This window comes from Monodelphis domestica, chromosome 3 (genome assembly GCF_027887165.1).
Source record: "Monodelphis domestica isolate mMonDom1 chromosome 3, mMonDom1.pri, whole genome shotgun sequence".
In the NCBI taxonomy this organism is placed as follows: domain Eukaryota; kingdom Metazoa; phylum Chordata; class Mammalia; order Didelphimorphia; family Didelphidae; genus Monodelphis; species Monodelphis domestica.
The window spans coordinates 104,297,957-104,320,488 of NC_077229.1; the positions used below are offsets into that span (position 1 = coordinate 104,297,957).

At 37.8% G+C, this 22,532-nt stretch overlaps 1 protein-coding gene across 3 annotated transcripts in view; it reads right to left on the reverse strand.

Annotated features, from left to right (window-relative positions):
- The window catches only part of ARHGAP39 (Rho GTPase activating protein 39), a 426,284-nt gene extending 405,514 nt beyond the window's left edge, over positions 1-20,770 (reverse strand). For 2 of the 3 annotated variants that reach the window (XM_056822906.1, XM_056822904.1), the window contains exon 1: positions 20,400-20,759. The gene's annotated coding sequence lies outside the window, so the exon portion shown is untranslated. Of the gene's footprint in view, positions 1-20,399 lie in introns of all 3 variants that reach the window. The other variant, XM_056822907.1, reaches the window with a different exon arrangement.
- Between the last annotated feature and the right edge of the window lie 1,762 nt (positions 20,771-22,532).

A 22,532-nucleotide genomic window follows, 5' to 3' on the forward strand; every position in this document is an offset into this window, starting at 1 on the left:
TGTACAGATCTTTTGTAAAGCTAAGTAAGGTAATGAAGTCCTTGTGTATCCACCTCTCTTTAGACAGCTCTTCCCATTCCTCACCTAAATTATTTCCATATCTTCAGAAGTTCATTTTTGAGAGCTTTCCAACCCTCCTAGACTGAACAATTTCAATGCATAATATCTTACCTTTCTCTGGTCTTATTCTTCTCAATTATAAATTCTAAGGTAGACTATCATTTCCCCCTAGATTTCCATTATTTCTACCCAAACAACCAATTTTCTTGTTGGTATTACTAAGATCTATTAACAGAATTTCCCCTCATTTATCTTCCTCTTTTTGAGGCAGAAATTATAAGTGGCTCTGCTTTTGATGGATGGATCCAGGAGATAAATGAAAATACCCATCATTAAAATATCTCATGTCATCATAGGAGGCTTATGATCTCTTTACAAATAATCTTATCTACTTCCTCTTTCTATGTAGATGATCTATAATGGTCCATCTCAAAGTGTGTTCCACATTGGGATCTCTGGATGCCCTGTGAGACCTTTTCAGAGAGTCTAGAAGGTCAAAATTATTTTAATGATAATAATAAAATATTGCCTATTAAAATACCCCTCCCTTTTCCAACTTCCTATCTATATGAAACAAGATTTTCTTCATGTTTCAACCAAAACAACATCTAACATACCAAATGTAGAAAAAAAATACATGAAACCAGTTGTCATCCATTAAACCAGACATTAAAGAGGTTTGTCAAACTATGAAAAATGATCTCTCTTCCATTTTTTTTGCTTTAAGAAATAATTGTTTTTTTCTTTTTAAAATATTGTTAACATAAAAATAATTTATTTTAAATGAATTAAGAAATAAATATCTTAATTCATTTTTATTTCTAATATTAACATATTTGTATAATTCACATAAAGAAAAAAAGCTCAATAACTATTTTTTTTAAACTAGCACCTTCTGTCTTAGAATCAATACTGAGTATTTGTTCCAAGACATAAGAGTGATAAGGGTTAACCAATTGGGGTTAAGTGACTTGCTTGGGATCACACAACTAGGAAATGTCTGGATCCAGATCTGAACCCAGGATCTATTCTCTCTAGGCCTGGCTCTCTATCTACTGAGCCACCAAGCTGCCTCCTCAATAACTTTTAAGAGTGCAAAAGGGTCTTGAGATCAAAAAGTTTGAGAACTCTTGGTCTGTAATTTATAATGACAAAGCTGTCACTTATGTCTCTACTTTCATTGATCTGTGCCCAAGTGTTCTCCAACCTGTTTCCTTCATCTGTTTTCTGCATTTCTTCAGATATGTATATGTGAAGATAAAAATAGGTGGGCAGCTAGGTGGCACACAGTAAGCAGCAAGTCACTTAACCCTAACTGTCTTGAAACCAATATTTAGTACTGATTCTAAGGTAAGGTTTTTTTAAAAATACATGTGAACATTACAATATGTTCTTAATATGTAATGATTCTCCATCCACTTATTCAACCCCGTTTCCCATATTTTTGTTTTTAAGTAAAATATACCCTTATAGAGCTGTTTTCCTAGGAATGGTTATAACCCAACAAGTTTGAGGGAAACCTAGGAGAAAAAAATGCATTTTTGTATAAGTATCCATTTCATCTTGCTTATTAGACATATTCTGGATTTCTATATATTTTAGGCTATAGTCCTCAAATTCCATGTCCAGGAGGATTTTTGCCTCCTGTGAATTTCTCAGATCTCCAGTACTATTTTTCTGATATTCTTACTATGGTCTATAGCAGGAGTCCTTAACCTAAGGTTTGTAGATAGATTTCCAGAGATTGGTGAACTTGGATGAGAAAAATAATTATATCTTCATTGTCAATCTTTGCCAGACTTCCAAAGGGTTCTATGATACAAAAACATAACAGTATCTACCTTTGTGGATTTACATAAGTATATTTTTACAAGTCTTAATTATATGCATTCAACCCCTGACCCAGAACCTCTTTTTCCTGTATTATCAACTATCTTTCAGAAATACAAATCCCACTTTCAAAGACCATCTTCTTAATCAACTATTTATTTCCCAAATCTTCAATTATTCGTCTAAGGCATCAATCTTTAGGTATGTTTTCTAGATTCCTTCTGGCAGTTGTCATTTGTTCCCTCATAAATCACCCGAGTACTCCTTCTTCCTGTGGTGGTTCTGCTGAAATTAGCCCAACAGTATCTTTAACTCTGAATTCTCATTCTTTTTCTCACCTGTTAGTAGTATCTTTAGACAACTTTACTTCTTTTACTTACATAGAAGGCAGCCAAGTGGCACAGCAACTAAAATGCTAGCCCTGGAGTCAAGAAGACATGAATTCAAATCTAGAGTCAGACATTTATTAGCTATATGATCCTGGGCAAATCACTTGGCCACTGTTGACCTCAGTTTCCCCAACTGTAAAATAGGGATAATAATAGCCCCTACCACCCAGGGCTGTTGTGAGGATTAAATTAGGTAACATTGGTAAAGTATTTAATGCAGTGCCTAGTATGCTTAATAGCAGACACTTAAGGGGCAGCAGGGTGACTCAGTGGATTGGGAGCCAAGCCTAGAGATGGGAGGTTCTAGGTTCAAATTTGACCTCGGATTCTTCCTGTATAACCTTGGACAAGTCACTTAACCCCCACTGCCTAGCCCTTACCACTCTTCTTCCTTAGAACCAACATACAGAATTGATTCTAAGACAACAGGTAAGAGTTAAAAAAAAAAAGACAATAAGTGCTTGGTCTTTCCCCTTCCCCTTAGTTCTATTAATTAATTTCTGTAGATCTAGCTCCTTTCCTTTCCCTTCTTCAGTTTCTCAAATTCTCCCAAATTTCCACTTCCCAAATTAAATTTCAGGTGCCTAATTCATATTTTTAAAACCCTTCAAACTATCTCTATCCCTCCTCCTATTTCCTCCTGTTCCTTCAACTTCAGCCTTCCCCCTTCTGCTTCCATACAGATCACAAGCCAACTAACAGATGCTACCACAAAACAAATCCATTAACATCAATAAACCTAAAAACACTTCTTTCCAATACTTTCATTTGATCCCAAGTCAAAACAAAATTTGGTAATCTTTTTCCCTATTTCAATCCCAACCAAAAAAACTAAATCAATCTGAAAAGAACAGGAAGTATCAGTTTGGGTCTATATATTGAGAGCTTCCTGTACTAAAGGAATTTCCTTATTTTTTAATATGTTCTACAGTATTCAGGCACAGTGTTTCTACCTACTGACAGAAAACTAAAAACTCTCACTGAGTAATTGCTGTCATTCTTAGATTTCATTCTTGGTTTCATACACATATTATGCAATGTTACTCTATAAGCAAAAAAAATCTAAATTCCTCATGACTAAGATTTAATATATCCTTTTTAAAAACTGACATGTGGTTAGTTAAAATACCTGGCAATAAGTGATTAAACAATCTTAGCAGATAAAATGTCTTTGTAATTAACAGGAGGCACTCCTTTGGAAAAAAAAGTACAAGGAAAGATTCCCTTCAGTTCGTAAATTAAAAATTATAACCACCAAAATCAAAGGAAACAAGAAAAATTTCAAAAACAAAAACAAATTTTGTTTTAAATGTTTCAACAGAAACATATAAAAAGCTGTTTCCACATCAAAACTCTGAATTAAGTACTGAAAGCCTTGAAGCATTCCATTTGGCTGATAATTCCTCTCAAAGATATTACGATGTGTTAATTTTACCTACTCAGTTGTCCCTAAAAAGCATTTTCCAGTTGTGTTCTAGCTCTTCAATTTCATTGTAAACTTTCTAAGAGCAGAAACCCTGAGCTCCTTCTTTTTGCTTCCTCCCAAGTGCTCTACAAATAAAAGATATTCATATTCAACAAGTGAGAAGTAGCTTAACCTTGTGGACAGAGAAATGGTCTCTGAGACAGATTCCTTCCTCTGATACATATGCTATGTGACACTAAACAAGTTATTTAACCTCTCTCAGTGACCCAGGTAACTGACTATAAACTGCAGAGCAGCTGAAAATCTATATTGGTAGAGAGAGTTTCTCCTCACCAGGAAATTGCTACACCATTCAAACAAGTATAGGTCATTCAAGAGGTATAGTTGTTGATTTAAAATAGATGAATGAATTCCACAAATCCCAAGAACAGTCTCTAAATATGAACATTTCAATTTCTAGGAGGCTGTAACACTAGAAGGACCAGAATTTAAGACTACTTTGAAAGACTAAGTTGCATCAATTTACATGATGCATTTTTTAAACCAAAAAGCAAATAAAATATGAGGAAATTTTTTATTTCAAATTAAAATTACATCTGCTTGTAATTATTTATATATAAAATGAATAAACACAGATAAGAAAAAGAAAGTATTAACAAATAAATTTCTGTGGAATCACTTATGTAGGAATCACATTTTTGAATACTTTCTTGTAGCATATTTGCCTTAAATAGGTTTTTGCAATGAAATAAACATCTGTCACCTAGTTCTATCACCAAATTTGCCAATCTGTTCATAAAAATGGTCACTTCATTACCCAGGGCATCATGGACTCTGTTAAGAGAGTATGGATAGCCCCTGATATAACTACCATAGCCTCTAAAGTGTGTACAGCCTGCTCTACCTGTCAAGCATATAACCAACATGCCTTTCGTGACAAAGACTTTGGTGGCATCCTCTGGCTTAGACACCTTTTGAGCACCTACAGATAGATTTCATAACAATGCCAAAGGCCGGATATTATAAATGTTGTCTAGTCATAGTAGATCAATGGACCAGATGGCCGGAAGCATTTCCTGCGACCGGAGTCACAGTGACTTTTGTTGCTAAGGTGCTTTTTAAAGAAATTATTCCTCACTTTGGCCTGCCAGCACATATTGATTCAGACAGAGGAAGTCATTTTACTGATTCTGTCTTAAATCAAATATATTCTTGCTTAGGGATAACTCCCAAATTCCATGTTCCTTATCATTCCCAGAGCTCAGGCCAAGTTGAAAGAATGAATGAAGAACTTAAAACTATGATTGGCAAATTATGCACTGAGACCCATTTAAAATGGCCTGAAATTCTACCTCTGGCCCTATTATATCTTAGAAGCAGGCTTTAAGGAGACATACACATCTCACCATTTGAGATGCTTTTTGGACATCCACCTATACAGGCTAAGCCTTTCTCCCCCACATAAACATCACTATTAGGGGGAGATACTACTATTGCTTCCTTATATACAGGAATTACAGCACAAACTGCGTGAACTCCATGAATCCAGAGCTGCAGTACAAGCCGGACCACTAGACTTTTCACTTCATGTCCTGAACCCAGGAAACAAGGTGTATATTAAGAATTTCCAGCGTACTGGAGCAACTCAGCCTTCCTGGGAAGGACCATTCCAAATATTGTTAACTACTCCAACATCTATAAAGGTTGGAGAGAAGGACTCTTGGATTCACTGCTCACATGTAAAGAGAGCATCTTCTGTTGAGACTGAATGACTCTATCCTATCACATGAATTGGAGATAATAATCCATTGACAAGTGGATACTGTTTTTTTCAAGAACACATTAAAATCCTGATTGTTTTCCCTTCTTTTTTTTATTATTGCTTTTCTTTTATTTTGATTAGAATATTTTATTTTTTCCCTTCTTCTCATTTCTTATACTAAAGGTACATACAATTAATTTTTTTCTGCAGTAATATAAGTTTAATATATATACTTGCTATAATATCAATGCATACTCAAAAGTTTTAAACTATGGGAACCTGACATTTATTGATAAATTGGTATGGGATGGTGATTAATGTTTGTGTCTGATTCCAGAAAAAGGGATAAAAACAAGGAGCACAGACTTAACCTGAATAGTGCCAAAAAGAGTGCACTGGAAAAATTAGTGTGAGACTCAAGGTTGCAACACTTGACATATGTTAAGTCATAGGACTTCCTTGTATCTAGACTCTTTGTGAAGTACTCATACAAGTACCAAAATTTGACAATCATGCTGGCTCCCTATGTCCCCGAGAATGACAAAAATCAGACCAGGGAATGATGCTTCCCTATCAAAATAGAATTCTAGTTCCCTTTCTTCTTATAGTATGGCAACTTCCTGTAGTCTTGGCTGCAAATGGATATGTGAGATATTACTGCATTCTGTCCTACAGACTTGTGGAATAAAAATTGGACCTGTACAAGGGCCTATTATGAATTTATTCTTTCTTATTCAACATTTTATATACATAGAATTTGGTATTTTGATTCTCGTTTTGAATTTTTTTTCTTTCACCCAAAAGTTTAACTTTCTTCCATTTTTTCTTTATTTTTTGTTTGTTTTGTTTTTGTTGTTTTTCAATTATTTTAATAATTGACTCATACACTCCCATAACTCAACAATGCATCCTGAGCTGAACTAGATGTTTTTTAACACCCACATCAGGGTGGATTGTATTTTAATAAAAATCCAATATTTTGAAAATTTTTGTTCAAGAAGGATCTTCAAGGAAGAAGCTTGCTAACTCCTAAATCCAGAGAATGAACTATTACAGAAAGATGCCAGAAAACCTACACTACATCAAGAAGATCAAGAATGAACTTTGGGTGCGGTTGATTGAACTGAAGTTTGATTGAACATTTATTGTAAATGTGCACTTTTATGCCAAAGGGGACTGACCCTAATTTGGCTTTTTGTCAGTGCGCCTAGCAAAAACATTGGTTTTGCTTTCTCTCTTTCCTATTGCTCCCTAACTATTGTAATTTCATAGCTGGTATGTTTACAAGACCCATCTGAGAGACTAGTCTTCCTCAGGCCTCAGGGGGATTGTAAATTTTAAAAACTAATCCACCCTACTCAGACCATACTTTAGAAGATATGATTTAGCATTTTCCTGAATAGTAACAATGGAGATACTTGGTTTAACAGAATCAAGTCTTGGCAACTCTACATTTCTCCACCCTACTTAGTTTAACAAGGTCAGGAATGTCTGTACCATGCTCAAAGATTTAATTATCTGAGAAAATGGCCTTCAACAGACATATGCAGAAACAGTGGACAGACCCCTGGACTGTCCTAAGTCAAGCTAAGCTATCATTGGTATAGATGAGACGCAGGAAAGTGATGTAAAACCATCTATATAAGGCACGTCACTTGCTCTCTTTGCACTCTTTCCCAGAGAGGCATCTCTGGCTGGCAGAGTGCTAAGCGTTCCAACATCTTGGCATGGTGGCAGCTATTTGTCTGGGTTTTGGTGGTGAGTTTTCCCTTGAGCTAATTCAGGTTCAGGCATCTTGGCTGAGTCCTCTTGGAGTTCAGGCTGATTCCTTACTCTTTCACACTCCAAACCCTTACTTTCTAGATACCTAATCTTCCCACCTGGTGCAAGCCAGGAGGGAGAAAATCCTACACCCTTTCCTTCTCCCTTCTTCTTAATTTCTTTCCTCTACATTAATTAAATCACCATAAAATTTCAGAGTGACTTGGGTATTTTTTTGACAGCTAAATAAAGGACAGACTGAAATAGGGAGAAATTTGTATCTAGATCAACTAGCAGGCTACTCCAATAGTCTAGGCATCTAGGTGATGAGGACCTGTACCAGAGTGGTGGTGGTAGTGTTGGAAGAGAGAAGGGAATACATATACCTGTGGGATGTTACAAAGGTAAAATTGACAGGCCTTGGCAACAGATTGGACATGGGAAATTAAAGAAAAAAGTTGAAATTATACCTAAGTTTTAACTTGGGTGACTGGGAGGATAGTGATGTTCTCTACAGTAACATGACATCCACTTCAAGATATCTGACAGGCAATTGTAGATAAAAAAATGGAAGTCAGGAATGAGGTGGATAAGAAGGCTGGATAACAAGACTTAAGAATCATTATCATAGAGATTAAATTTGAATCCCTGGGAGCTAATGAGATCACCAAATGGAAGTGGCAAAGAACACCCAGGACAAAGCCTTAGGAAATACCTACAGTTAACAGGCTGGGCCTAGAAATCCAGCAAAAGGGAATGAGAAAGAGTAGAAAGATGAGTAGGAAAAATCGAGAGAACCATGTCCCAAAAACCTAGATATAAGAAAGTATCGTGAAGAAAGTGATAGAGAATGTCAAAGGCTACAGAGAAATCAAAAGGGATGGGTATTAAAAAGAAGTCATTAAATTGGGAGATTAAGAAATTACTAGTAACTTTGGAGAGGGTAATTTTAGCTGAATGATGAGGTCTGAAGACTCAAGGAAAAATCAAAGGATGTAAAATAACTGCCGCAAGTTACACTAGTGTTTATTGAATAGTGGATTCATGAGCTTCAACATTACATCCCTATATACACTGGTTTCATTTTTTTCAAGTAGCCTCTTTTCCCAAGTAAGAGAATCCATTGAACAAATACTTCTTTTCATTGACTATTGCCAACAAAAATTTCAGGCCAAATCTGTCTAACTTGTTTGACACATATACTGAATAAATCTACAGCATGTCTTGCAAAAAAAGCAGCAATTGCTCATCAATCATTCTATATACATAAGAAATAAATATCTTCAATAAAAGGAGTCAACAGGGAGAATGCTAGAGAAAATTTGTCCTGAGATAGATTTTGCTTCCTTTAAGTCTTCAGACAAAAGTGAAGATATTTCATTATATCTAGAAACTGAATATATGGAAAGAGTACCCCGAAGAACTACTCCACATATGTCTTATTGGAAGGTTTGTTGCACTGATAATGCCACAAATGGCAATAAGCCCAATGAACTTTTCTAATTTAACTAATGTAATGGATCAGTTAGCATTTCCTGTTACTTGTTGAACCTCAGCATCTATACATTTCCTAACATTTCTAAGCATTGGCTCGCTAAATAAATTTTGAAAAGGCATAAGATTTTTCTCAAAGACAGGTTGAAGAATATGTGTGAGGTAGGGCCAGATCAAAGTGTAATAATATTTAGCTAATGCAAGAATCATCACACTGCTTGAGAAACAGCAGTCCATTGCTTAGAATTATCTTTACCTATTATAAATTGGGGTTCTTCATCTCTTTATGGTGAACTTAGGTCCAATTATAACCATGTTGCTTGTTACCTTGTAGACAGTGTAAAAATTAAAATTAAATCTCAAATATTAAAATGTTATATTTTAAGGGATTTATTAATGATCATTAGAAATCAAGGAATAAAGAGGATACAAAATGAAGACCACGTATCCATGGCTGATTAGCACATTTCAAATCCACACACTTAGCTTACCACCTCCACCATGCTGACTGCAAGCCCAAGAAAGAGGCCCAAGAGGACCGCCCACTCAGTAATATACCTCTGTCTACAGGAAGTACTTAACGACAGGAAGTCAGTGGGCTCCTGGGAGATGTGGTTCTTTTTTTGGGTAACAGATTTTCAATTATACAACAGTCAACTACAGAAAGAATTTCAATGATGGAATCTTCATCATTACTGGAATCAGATGAGGAAAACTCTGCTTCACACATTGCAACTGTATCATTTATGTCATCGAATTCACCATCTGCAAGTTTGCCATTTGATATTATTAGTTCTAAAATCTGTTCATCAAAGTCTCTCCGACATTTTATCAATAATAATGCAACAAATCTATATTACTATGCCTGCCAAACAATAAATGTGAAAAAAAGAATTTAAAAAATTAGCAAAACAATGGAAAGTATATATGAAGCTAAAAACTTATTTTACTTCATTGCTTACAAGATTTTATAAACATTTGATGAATTCTAGTAATCCTCCAAGGAGAAAAGACTAATGTGGGCAAAGAAATGCCCCAACAGAAGCAAATGTAGGAACATTTTCTCCTATTTATGAGAAAAGGATAAAGTATTTAAGTAAATGCAATCATTTGATGCACCTAGTCTTACAGGTAGAAATACATTTTATTTCTTTCAAAAATTGATGTCTTTAGAATTCTAAGGAGCATAGATAAAAAGATATTGAATTAAAAAACATGAAATTTAAAGAAGAAATATCTCCAAGTTTCAAGTGTCTAAAAAAAAAATTGTATCATTCAACACATTCCATTCCTTCTAGTGTTAATTCCATTCAAAAGGCATCTATTGAATGTACTACTTGCAAGGTTATTTCCTGTAGAGAATCTTCATAGTGAAATTCCAAAACAAAAGGGTTATATACTTCCATAATTCATGGAGCTTTTAAAAGTCCATTTCCTGTTAAGAAGGCTTTCAAAATCAGAAATGGGATAATAATATTCCCTCTTGCATGAGCTATACTTTTCTAAGTGGTTCATTATTTCACTTTACCACCAAAAAAAAAAAAAAAATATATATATATATATATATATATATATATATATATATATATATATATATATATATATCTGATCTACTATTCGTACTCAAGGGAAATCCACAAATGCCTAGGACACTCTTCCCCAAAGCAGTTTAGCCACCTCTGTTCAAAAATCTTCAGGGGCTCCCTTAAAGTCCTCCAGAAACTGACTCCAACTTACACTAATATTCTCTCCCCTATTCTAACCCCTTCACTGTAGCAAAACTGTAATAATGGTTCCCCAAACTAAACTTCAACTCTCTCATCTCTACAACTTTGAATGCTATGCCTTGAAACACACTATCTACCTTATTTCTAACTCAGAATGCTAAGCTTCTTTTAAAAGCTCAATTCAGGTATCACCTACTCAGTTTATCTTGATTTTCCATAACTGCTCTCTCCTTTCCTCAATTTACCTAAATTTACCTAATTTTACAATTTATAATCTGTTTATAATTCATAAATTTAATTACATGTTATATCTGCCACCTTCCCAGTAAGCTCCCTAATCGAGAATTTTCATTTTTGCCTCAGTACACAGAGGTTTTCTTTGCAAACTGAAGGTACTTAATAAATGTTAAATTATTCACCATTTATCTAACAATATGAATTGATATATAAATCATCTGAACATATTAAAAATTGTTTAATTATGTTTGGAAATGACACAATACACAATAAAATATACAATAAAAATTTGTAAAGCAATCACACCCTTTGACTTGATAATTCCATTCCCAGAAACAGACCCTGAATTTGATAAGAATTTTTAAACCTCCTTTTCTGACAGCAAGATAGTTTAGTGGCTAGAGCACTGGTGAATTTTGAAGCTCATAATCTTTTTTTTAAGTTTTATTATAAACTTAACATTTATCAGTGCAAAATACTAAACTTGATTACCAAATGTTTAATTTTAATGTTCAAAGTATAAGCATTTTTCTGTAAATCCTTCCAGGTCCTTATCAGGATTTTCTGTTGTCTCTTTGCCCTCATTCTTGTCTTCTATGTAGTCACAGGCAATGTGTACCCCATTTTTCTCATTCTTTTCTTTCCTTTGCATTATTTCAAAAATACCTTTCGAGATGCCTTTGTATGCCTTTCCCATGGTCTTCCTGACTCTAAGCCAAGCACTCTACCCACTATCTAACTAGTCCATTGTTTCTCATACTTGTCTAGTATTTCCAGTCATAGGTTTTCCTACTCTTCTTGGATTTGGTCTTCTAGGAACTTTAAATGTCTCAACTGCCATTGTTCTTAATGGTTGCTACTCACTATGATATCTGCTGTGATTGATACATGTATGTATATGGAGGAAGGGAAAAGGAAGAGACAACGACAAGAGTTAGAGTTAGCTCCAGGGTCTTTCCTTTTTGGATTTAAGCCCTATCATTTTACAAGTAAAAGATCTTAAAATCAAACTCGCAATTTTCCTGGCTTCCAGAAAGCTAAATGTGCTCCCAATTCCCAACAATATCCATCATTCTTCCAACTACCTAGGCTTAGAAACTCATATCTAGTTACCAAAATTTCTCAAGTCTTCAGTTAAAAAAAATGAAAAATAAACATCTATTAAGCAACTATAATGAGTCAGGCACTGTAAATACTAGGGATGCAAAGTCAAGAAATAAAATAATTTCTGCCCACAAAGAGTTTACATTCTGTGAGAGAGAATAACATATATGCATATAAGTATGTACAAAGTAAAAGTAAGGTAATTCATAAAGATATATTAATAGTTACTAAACACACTGGAAAGCATGAAAGGCTTCATGTAGGAGGTGGTACTTGATCTGAGCTCTGAAGGAAGCTTGAATTTCAAAGAGGTAGAAGTGAGGCGGGAATAAATTCAACCTTTGAAAAGGCACAGAGATGGGTCATTCCACAGGTTAGGAACAATAAGATGACTTGTTTGGCTAGACTAGAGAGTGAAGAATCATTTGTAATAAGCTTGGCAAGGAAGGGTAGAACCAGGATATAAAGAGCTTTAAATCTGTCCTCCACCGAGCCAAAAAAAAGAAACTATATTTGGTCCTAGAGATAATAAAATGCCATTCAAATTTATTGAACAGGATTGTGACATGATCTCACCTGGGCTTTAGGAATATCACTTTGGCAGCTGTATGGAGGACAGATTAAAGAAAAGTGAGGCTCAAGGTAAAGAGACCATTAGAGAAGCTGCTGCAATAGTACAGATGAGATGTGATGGCTGCCTAAACTAGGTGAGTTGAGAAAAATGTACAGATACAAGAGATGTTGTCAAGGTATTATCAAATGGCAACTTACTGGCTATGCAAAGTGAGGACAATACAATAAGGATGACTATGGGGAAAGCTAGATGGCACAATGGATAGAGCACCAGGCCTGAAGATGGGAGGACCTGGGTTCAAAGCAAAATTCAGACACCTCCTAGCTGTATGACCCTGGGCAAGTCACTTACTCATGTTTGCCTAGCCCTTGTCCTTCTGTCTAAAGACTTGTTAATAAGACAGAAGAAAGTAACAGTTTTAAAAAATGGATGACTCTAAGGTTATTAATTTGGGTAACTAGGAGGCCGATGGCACCCTCTATAGGAACAATTAAATTTATAAGGATAGAGTTAAGAGAGAAAAGTCATATACATTAAGCTTGAGTTGACTATGTAGTTAATAATGGCCAACAGCAGCTGCTGGGGGGCAGGAATTCAATAAGAAATTAGGGCTACATAGATCTAGGAAGCATGCATGTACAAATTATAACTGAATCTATGAAGTTGATGAGATCACTGTTCTTAGCCTAGGGTCCAGAGACTCTCCAAATTTAGGGGGAAGATGGCCCAGCAAAGAAAGACTAAGAACAAAGAAAGACTAAGACAAGTAGGAGGATGGTCAACAGTTATAAGTACTGCCAAAATTTCAAAAAAAAAAAAAGATAATTTTTAAAAGCCTATAGTATTTAGAAATTACAAAATCAATGGTAACTTTGGAGAGAGCAATTTCAATTAGTGATGTCAAAAGCCAAATTGCAAGACATTGAGTGAGATCAGAGAAAGTGGAATTAAGAGTATAGAAAGCATTTCCTAGAAGTTTGGTTGTAAAAGCAAGAAGGGATATAGGATGATAACTTAAAAAAATTTCAAAAGTGAAGGTTTCTAAAGGATGCAACCTATTAGTGTTCATGAGCAGCAAGGAAGGAGCCAATGAATAGGAAGACACTGAAGAATATGCTTAGGTTTTCAAACTACTCCAACAGAAAGTGATTTAAATCACAAAACATCTAATTACTATTAGAATGGGAATAGTAGTTACTATTATAGATATAAAAGACTTTTGCAAGGTAGCTAGGACAGAGTGGTGAATTCAAATTCTTCCTAAAAAGCTTACTAGCTGTGTGATCCAAAGCAAGTCATCTAACTTCTTTGAAACTCAGTTTCCTCACACGTAAAATAGGGATGATAATAATAGCACCTACCTCACAGAGTTGTTAAAATTAAATGAAATAATATATGTAAAACAATTTTCAAATCTTAGAGCATTAAATAAATGTTAGCTGTCATACCAAAAACTCCAAATACAATTTATATAATTATTTTATGGGAAAATTAATTATAATATTAAAATTAGCTTTATTTAAAACCACCCCACACAACTAATTCATACCATATATAACATGTTCAGATTAATGTTCATGACAACAACATGGAAATGGGTTCTGATCAAAGACACATGTAATACGCAATGAAATTGTGTGTTGGCTGGGGGAAGAGTGGGTGGAGGGGAAGGAGGGAAATAATGTGATTATTGTAACCAAGGAATAATGTTCTAAATTGACTAAATAAACTTATTCAAACAGATTAATGTTCATGAAACTATTTTCAACTACTACTTTCTAATGGATCTGTAAATCTCAGCAATGTGTGTATTCTCTCCAACAATATGCAAACCATCCATCCATTCCTGCCTAAGTTGTGTGACTCTTGTTATATCCACTCCACAAAGCTACTCAATGTGCTAGGGACCTTCTTAAAATTCTCTTGACACTTTGCAACTCATAGAGAGCATGAGATAGCCATTACTCCTGCCATGTTACCAAATTATCTTTCCAAGCCTCATATATTTCTCTGATCACATCCTTTCCACCACTACTTGAGGAATTAATACCTTCAAACAAGCTGAAATCTATTCATTCCCACAATATGCCTCTCCATTACCCTTTGGATAATCCTCAACTTCCATTCTTCAGAGACTGCAGTATTCCATGAGGTGAGAACCTCTAATGTCTCACTCCTGGCTTAAAATTCACCACTTAAAAATTCACAAAATTGTCTATATTCCTTGGGCAACAATGAAGACATTCCACACTGGGTCCAACTGAACTTTCCAACTTTCTTTCTTTCATTCATTCATTCATTCATCCATGCAAGTCTCTAGCAAGCACCTACTGTGTTCCAAGCACTTTCACTGAGAAGTAGTGTCAAGTGGTCAAGAGCACTGGATATAGAATCTGGAAATTCCAGGTACTAAAGCCCAAGCAGTACCACTCAAGGTCATTCTTCCTATACTGCATGACCTTGAAAGAACCTTGGGTGATTGGAGTGGGGGGGGGGGTCCCCTTATCTATAAAATGGCAACAATGATAATACCAACTTCACCAAATAGTTTCAAAGAAACAAACTGCCAATGGGGAAATTCTTCAATTTCTAGAGTTGCCTGGGATCATAAGAAGTTGAGCAACTTGCCCAGGGTTAAATAACCAATATGAGTCAGAAGTGGGAACTGAGTCCACAACCTCCAGATGTCAAGGCCAGCTCTCAATCCACTAGGACAGTGATGGTAAACCTTTTAGAGACAGAGTGCCAAGACCCACCCCCACTCCACCCCTCAGACCAAGTGCCCTGTCCATCCTCCCCAGAGACCCCATGCTGTGCCCCTCCTCCCCACCACCACATGCTGGATATGCTCCACCCCCCTCCCTTATCCTACACAGAGGAGGGAGGAAGCATTCCCACTGGGCTGCTGGATGGAGGGGCGAGTGAAAAAAGTGAAAAAAAATGTCATCAGGAATGGTGGAGGGAAGGTGACTGTGTGCCCACAGAGAGTGCTCTGCCTATCACCTTTGGCACTCGTTCTATAGGTTTGCCATCACTGCACTAGGATATACTATCCTAGTGACCCTTGTGGGGATTAAATAAGGCATCCTATTACATACAATGTCATTGCAAACCCTAAAGTACTAAATAAATATAAGCAACTTATTATTATTAGACAAGTACCTTCACTTTTCTCAGTATTAGTTTCCTCATCTGCAAAATGGTAGACTATGATTATAACCTATGCTAAGTGCTTCAGGGGACACAAAGATCCTCAAGGGGCTTATAATCCAGTCTAGGACAATACCAGTCAGAACATGCCAGGCCATTAGTGCTTAACTTAAGGATCAGGAACATCTAGGTTTAAATGATGCCTCAGATGCACAAGTCATAACCTCTCTGGCTTATTTAAGTCATCTATAAAACTGGGATAATTAACAGTGTCTACCTAAGATGTTGTGATCCTAAGAGGATCAAGTGAGATAATACATGTAAGCACTTTGTACACCTTTAAAGTGCTATATAACAATTACTTATTATAATTTTCTACTACTCCCTTCCATAAACCTTCAAGTCCAGTCCAAATGACCCTAGCCCAATGCACAATGAGCATTCTCACTTTCCCACTTTGACTCTTAGCAATGCTATGATCTCAAAAGACCTCCTCTTCCTCAGTTATCTGAATCCTACCTCCATCCTTAGAAGCCCAGTTCAAGTTCCACTTCCTCAAAACGCCTTTGCTAAACAATCTAGCCCACAATGACCTCTTCCCTCCTCTAAACTGCTACAATTCATCTCATACAACCTAGTGCTACTGGTTATCTCTCCAATTTCCAGATTAAAAGATATTGCTTTGTTTCTTTATCTCTACTGCACTAAGTGCAATAAAAGATTGTTAAATGAAAGATAGAAAATAGAAACAAAGCAAAGCACTGGAAATAGATGTTTGATGTTTAAGATCTATTAATATGCCAATGGAAAAATCTTGCAAAGATATCTGTGAAACCTCATTTTAAAATATTTAAAAGAAAAATGGGACAAAGTAATAAATTCAGAACCAAGAACAATCTTACACAATTCAGCATGGAATATGCATAATAAAAAAGAAAATAAACAAGATCTACTGTTGCTTCATAAAACTTTAAATCATTCTAAAGCATCATATTTACTTTTTTTTTTTTTACGAGATGTGCTACCAAGATTACTGACAAGAAGAAACAATCTATAACATAATTTACAAAGGGCATATGAGTAGACTGAGCACCAAGAAGTTTCTAGATCTTTGGCTTCAAAGAGTAAATAATAACCTGCAATTCAGTAATACTAAAGCACCATAAATAAAGAGGTAGATTCACAAACAAGGAAGCAATTAGCAAAAACTTTTTTTTTTCCTTATAGCACCAAAGAACTAAATGGCAGCCTGGTTTATATCAAGAGGGTTAATTCAATGAAAGTTATTATTAAATTGTCCAAGGGCATGCAGAGGTTCCATGTGGAATACTGTTTCCAATTCAAGATTTCCTCCATAGCTAGGAGAAAAGGTTAATAGACATTTTAAAATAACTTTATAAAAATATCATTTTAAAATATGCTATAGGATTTTTTTTTCTCTCTCCTTTTTTGAAATAGTAAAAATTCTCAACTTCAAATCCTAGAATGCTAATATGGACCACCTGATTCTGGTTGAAAGATTTTCCCATAAAAAGTAAACACCAGTGTCATGATTTATAAATGGAACTGGATGTGGTTTTCTGTAGTGACTCTGAGACACAAGATAAACAGATAACCCAACCTGGAAAAAGATCATTTCCATAAATTTGGATCAATTCCATCAATTTGGAAGGATTTTCCACCCTTCTCAGAAGTAGGAAAGGTACCACTGGTGGGACTCAAACTCCAACTCTCTTATTTTTCTCATTCTCATTTAAAACTGACCACACGAAAGTCTTTTTTTTTTAATATTGTGAACAATATTCTACATAGTAGGAGTCATATTCAATATCTACAAGAGATACTGAAGTTTAATTTGACTTTACAGAGACATCCAAGTTTTAGTTTGAATTTCCTTATCACCTAACAAGTCTCACAATCATTCACTCATTCAACATTTATTCTCTACAGCATACAAGACCCTGTACTAATCACATACCAGAAATCACAAAAGTTCAGGGTTGCAAAGAACCTCCAAGGCCACCTAGAGCAACCCAACCCTTGACAAACTTCCTCCTCCAATACACACTCAAATGATCATCATCTAGCCTACTGAGAGGGAAATGTAAAAAACACCATTTGTTACTGTACTATGGAGATAGTGTCAATTGATCTTATTTCACTACTATTAAGTTAGTTTAACAAAGTTCTTATACATTAACTTAAATTAGGTAACTAAGAATTTGATGTTCCCTTCAGGACAGAATGAAGATTCCTATGAACTAAGATGAACTTGGGGAAAAAAGACTTAAAAAGGCTATCCACAGATTGATTAGAAGACAATGTATCAAAGCTTTGTATAGGTTCAGGAGACAAAGAAAAGCCATCAAGAATACAAGTTAAAGCATAAAATTAATTCAATATTAATGTCATGCTAATCAGAATTACTGGGTTCTTGAAGAGCTAGTACCCCGAAGCCCAGCATGCCGTTTCATAGATTTGTATGACAAACCAAAGCAAAACACCACATTACCAACCAGGATCAGAACAAGGAGTAACTATAAAGCACTAAGCCTGATTCCAAAAGTCACTCTAGCAAACACCTCTTTACTTTATAGTCATACCTCACTGCATATCGCCTATCTTCCCATTCTTCCACCACCCCCCACTCAAATGAAGAAAAGGTAGGCATGGCTTACCAGCAAGCCACCTGCTGTTTATCAAAGTTACCTGGACATGAGTGTTAAATTTCCCTCAATGACTTAAAAAGATATATCACCATATTGTGTGTGTCAGGTGAAATACAGACGCTTTGCAACTGTAGATTTTTCTGCAGAGGTCACTGGAGGGTTGATTAAACTAGTATCATGAAAAAAAAATCTATTCTGCAGTTTCTGCAGCTCAAAGCTGCAGAGCTCCCAAAGCAGCTGCATGGTGAGAAACAGTACCTAACACACCCACAGCTACCAAAGGACATAGAATATGTCACACATTTTAAAATGCAAGGCATTCTAAATGAAAATCATTTAAAAACCTCTATCACTACTAATTCATGGAGTTCAAATCACATGGACTCTCTACTGTCTAACAAAAATATCCTCCTGACCATCCAGATCAGGACTGGGAGGGAGCTGCTTTGCTTTAGCATGCAGAACAAAATGGGGAAAAGGTAATGTCATTCTCCAAAGCTTCCTGTATAAGAACTAGCACCCAAATATCATCTAACCTCCAAACTAAGCTGATAACATTTCCCCTTACCTCTAATCCCCTCCACTGGGTCATCTGGCCTAACAAACAAAAAGGGGTCAAAAATCCTTACCCAGGAACCAAGAGGTTAACAAAAAGGGATGCACCTGTCTGCCCTTACTAGCAACCAGAGCTTAAAATCCCAAATCAGTGAAGCTCTAATTACATAGTAAATTCCCCAAATTCCCCTCCTTCAGAAGCCAGAACTCCCCCAATCTACTCAAGAACTGAATATCACTACCTACCCATTCCACATTCCAAGAAAATATCTTTCTGGCCACACACATAATTGACTCAAGACCTTGCTGCTGTTATTCCCATTCCACTCACATGACTCTCCTCCTCTATCTACACCCCCCCCAACCTGGTCTAATAACACACATCAATACTTCTTACCCCCAACAACCTACTATCCCTCAAAACAAAGATTCCTACCCTTGTTGGTCCTCTCCTTTATTTTCCCCCCTTCCCTACCCCAGGAAATCAAAATTCACACACCATTCACTCTGGGAACAAGACCTTACCAGGATCCCAGTCCTAACCTCTTCCCACACATACAGACTAGTATGAACATTTGTATACACACACATGCAGACACTCTTGAGCACCAAGGCCTTCATCCAGTCAGGGGGCTACAGAAGGAGAGAAGCCCACACATACATACACACCCTGAACCAAAGAACTACACATCCTCAGAACACAGCACACTGCACTCCAAAATCAGTAGTGCAGAGCCCCCAACATTAAGCAGAAGAGCTAGATCTCACACGCCCCCAAAAACTGAGAGGCCCAGATCCAGGGAAGCCCCCATCCCATCCCCAACATTACCAAAGAGGTCAAACCTCTTCATCCAGACATTCCATAACAAGGAGACTCCCACCAAAATCAGAGAGGCCTAGTCCATAGATAGATTGATTAGATAGACTAGATAGATGGACAGACAGATAGATAGACCCTAGAACCAAGACACATACACACCCAGAAGGGAAGAGCCCACACACATACACCCGAGAACCAGAGGAACAGGCTACCAAACCCAGAGAAACCTAGCCTCCCATACGTATATGACAGCACCAGCCCCCACCTCAATCGGAAGCAGAGGGACCTAGTCCTCCCATCTACATCCCAGACCCAGAACCATCCCCACCCGAACCAAACGTACCCCTCCACATTTACCCTAGAACGAGAACCCTTCCCCACCAGACCCAGAGCAGCCCAGACCCTCACATACACCCTAGAACCAGGACCCCGCACCAGTACCAGAGGGTCCCTGGACTCACACCCTAGAACCAGGGCCCTCTTGTCAGACCCACAGGGGCCAGCCTCCAAAACACATCCTCGAAGCAGAACCCAGCAGAACCGGAGGGCCTCAGCCCCACACACACATTGGCCCTAGAATCAGAATCCTCCACGAGAACCAGAGAGCCCGCACACACACTGGAATCAGGACACCCACCCACCCACCCAAAGGGGCCCAACCCCACACACACCCTAAAACCAGGGCCTCCACAAGATTCAGTGGGGCCCGGCCCTACCATCTACCTTAGAACTAGGGCGACCCCCTAGATGCTCCCCCTCCCTCCCCAGGCCCCGGTCCCCAATGTCGAGGCCGGGGGTCGTATTCGCCGCAGCGCAGCGGCCGCCGGCGCGGGACTCCTACCTCTCCGCCATCTTCCTCCCCGGGCGCTCGCTCTCACAGAGCCGGCGGGGCGCGAGCCGCGGGGGCGGCGGCGGCGGCGCGGACTGAGTCCCTCATCTCGGCCCAGCCCGCACGTTGCTCCGGCTTGAGCCGTACAAGCTTCTTCCTGCGCCTGCGGCTGCGGCTGCGGCTGCGGCTGCGGCTCTGGCTGCTGCGGCTGCGGCTGCGGCTGCGGCTGAGGCTGCGGCTGCGGCTGCTCGCTGCTTGACGACGCTGCCTTCGCTGCTGCCGCCGCCGCAGCCGCCACTGCTGCTGCCTCAAGATCCTGCGCGGAGCAGGGAGCCCGCGCGCGTCCTCCCGTCACCAGCGCAACCCCCCGCCCTCCTACTCCGCCCCCTGCTGACGCCTCATGCCTCCTCCCCATACCTGTTCTCTCCACCGCCAACCACTGGGCGGCGCCAGAAAAAAGTGGAGCGGGGAATAGGAGGAGTGAATGGAGAACGCGACTGCGGGGGCCCTCGTTGCTGGGGATGATGGGAGATGTAGTCCGGACCTCTCTGAATGAAAGTGATTGTAGAGGTCATATGAGAAGGCAAAATTTAAACTTTTGAAATCATAATCTAATCCGAAGAGGTTCACAGGCCATGAGCCTACATAAGAAAAACACTAAATCTTTATTTCCAGTAAACTCTAGTTTCCTTGGTAATTTCTATATATTTTATTTTATGTATTTACAAATAACCTGAGAAGGAATCCCTAGGCTTCACCTGACTGCTGGAGGATTTCAGAACATAGTCTAACCCTATCATTGGAAGAATGAGAAAACTTGGGTTTTTGAAGAGAAAGCACTTGCCTAAGGTCCAACATCAAGTTAGGGACAGAGCAGACAGTAGGAGAAGAAAACTAAAATGTGATAGAAAAAAACACTGACCCTGAGGTCTAAGAGGCTAGATGGATTATGATGCTGAGGATAGAGTTCAGGACCTACAACCTGGAAGACTGGAGTTTGAGTTGCTTACCCTCAATTTATTTCTTTCACAGCTTCAATCACCCCATCTCTAAAATGGGCATAAAAACAGCACCTACCTTGCAGGGTTGTTGTGAGATTACCAAGATGTGCTGGGTAAAATATGTTTTTAGTCCATATAGAGCTCAAAATCTTGCTGTTTCTCCTTTATTTTCAGAGGGCCAGTGTCATAATTGAGTAATAGCTTATGAGTGAATTGGATTTAAGTGACACAGAGTTGCACAAAGCTATCAACCTCACTCTTCCTTCCAGTCATCAGAGTCCAGTGGCAAGACAAAAGGCAAGATGACTGGTGACAGCTCAGGACATAGTGACCTTCATGGCTATTGAAACAAATTGTTCTTATACACCCCTTCTGCCAAATGAATTTTTCAGATGCCTGGGGTAGATACTCCCCCAACATAGCACTGAAACAGACTCCAAAGCCCATATCTAGTCCAGCCCTTGCATTTTACAAGGGAGAAGCCTGAGACTCAACATGGTCTAGTAAATGACTTGCCCAAAGCTACAGATAAGGTAATATCAAAAGTAGGACTGAACCCAAGTCCTCCAATTCTATATCTAGTGCTATTTCAACTATACCACACAGTTCTTTTATTTTAATTTATGTATTTAATTAATTTCTAATACTTTTCCATGGTTACATGATTCATGTCCTTTTCCTCCCCTTCTTCTCCCCCCCTCCCAGAGCCCACAAATAATTCCACTGGGTTTTACATGTATCATTGTTCAAAATCTATTTCCATGTTATTGCTATTTGCAATAGAAATGTTCATTTAAAGTGAACATCCCTAATCACATCCCCATTGAACCTTGTGATTAATCATATGTTTTTCTTCTGCACTTTTTCTTCTACTCCCGCAGTTCTTTCTCTGGATGTGGATAGTATTCTTTCTCTTAGGTCCCTCAGAATTGTCCTGGATTATTGCATTGCTGCTAGTAGAAAAGTCTATTACTTTCAATTGTGCAATAATGTATCAGTCTCTGTGTACAATGTTCTGGTTCTGCTCCTCTCACTCTGCATCAATTCCTGAAGATCTTTTTTTTCTTTTTTTTCTTTTACTTTTTATTTAGACAATTTAGAACATTATTCCTTAGTTACAAGAATCATATTCTTTCCCTGCCCT